This window comes from Condylura cristata, unplaced genomic scaffold, assembly GCF_000260355.1.
Source record: "Condylura cristata isolate star-nosed mole 26May11 unplaced genomic scaffold, ConCri1.0 scaffold00008, whole genome shotgun sequence".
NCBI lineage: Eukaryota > Metazoa > Chordata > Mammalia > Eulipotyphla > Talpidae > Condylura > Condylura cristata.
This window is the reverse complement of record NW_004567109.1, coordinates 61,534,073-61,535,768: the sequence shown is the minus strand read 5'-3', so window position 1 is coordinate 61,535,768 and position 1,696 is coordinate 61,534,073.

The window sequence follows — 1,696 nt, the reverse complement described above, 5'->3', positions numbered from 1 at the left end:
AGGCCATCAGGGAGGAGGTCCTCAAGGGTGGGGTTAATGTTTGTTTTTGTCTGACTCTTTATTGGTTTCTCTATATTCCACATAGAAGTGACACCATCTGGTCTTTCTCTTTCTGGCTTATTACTAGCACAATCCCCTTAACCCCATTAACTTTGCCTTAAATGGCTTGAGTTTATCTTTTTTGATGGCTGACTAGTATGCCATTGTGTCTATATGCCACATATAGAAGCTAGTTTTCTTCTTGCTCCTTTGCTTTTTCCAGTGTGTAATCCCTGTTCATTCTTCTGGTGTCAGTTGGTTTGCATTTCCTTAGCTCTCCCTGCTTCCCAGCTCCACTCATTTCCCCTTGTCCTCCCCACTCGGCCCCCCCTCCCCACCCCAAGGTTCATTTTCCAGGGCTGATTGGCCCATGTCTGTCATGGTGGTCCAGAGGGTTTGCATTCCCATTGGAACCAAGTGCCCTGTATAATGAGCTCCCCTGGGTAAATCCACTCCTGCCTGTAGGATACCAGCCAAGGGCATCTTTCCTGTGTGCTGCAGCTGGAGAGATCATGTCATTCTTCCAGCTTTTTCTATTCCCTTCCTGACTTGCCCTTGGAAATTCAGAGCCAGGTTCGAGGGCGGCAGGCGCCTGACGCCACCTGCTGGTAACTCCTGGGAGCGCCCAGCTCAGGCCTATCTTGCGGGCAATGGTGTCCCCTGGCGGCAAGTCTCGGCGCTGCGGCTCTCTCCTTGTCGGGAGCTACCGAACCACACCTTCGGACCCCACAATTAGGCAGTTTGTGTCATTTCCAGCAGGATTGGAATCCAGGCAAGAATCCAGGGTTGACTCGGTACCCCCAGGGTTTGGGAGCTCAAAGTCACCCTGGAGTGCCAGTTTCTAAACCTGGCAGCAGTCACTGGTGGTCCTGAACTTTTTTTCCCTTCTCACTATAAAATGTATCAGGTGCATTCTAGAAAATACGAAACAGAAAAACTAAAAACAGAAACCTGTCAAGAAAATAAAAATTACCTAAAGTTAAACGCTTTTGTGTATACCCTTGTAATATGTGCTTTAAGTTACATATCGATGTATCTATTATTACTAAGTTGGGTCTATAATTATAGAGTCTTTTGAAAAAAAATACTGTTTAATATGTGTTCTGGAGTTCAGAAGAAGAAATTCTGAGAAACCAGAGATGCATAAAGGAGAAAAACAAACAAAAATTTATAATCCCACCATCCAGATAGATTTTCTTTTCAATTTAGTTTATTTGTATGACAATCAATTGTTATTTATTGCTACTTTATGAGAATCCAAATCCAAAATTAGGAAAAAGTTCCCAAGGGAAATATTAATTTTTGTTTCTTGGACTATCCCACACTCTCCCCAATTTCCCATCATTTTTTCGGAACATCCTCCATGCTCCCCTTTCCTCCATCCCCACTTCTAATCCAATCCTATGGCTTCCAGGGGGCTAGACTCAACAATAAACCTATGTGTATGCATCTGTGGGATTAATTCTTAGAAATGGAAGCACAGCTTAAAAGAGGTTATATGGGCTCTCTCTGGTGGCACATTGGTTAAAGCACAGCACTAAGAAGCGAAAGCCACTTTCGCATGAGTTTGATTCTCCAACCAGGAAGTGACCCACATGGCGCGGCAGACCTCTCCTGATCTGCTCACTGCTCCCCTCAGCAGTGTACTTCATCAGTC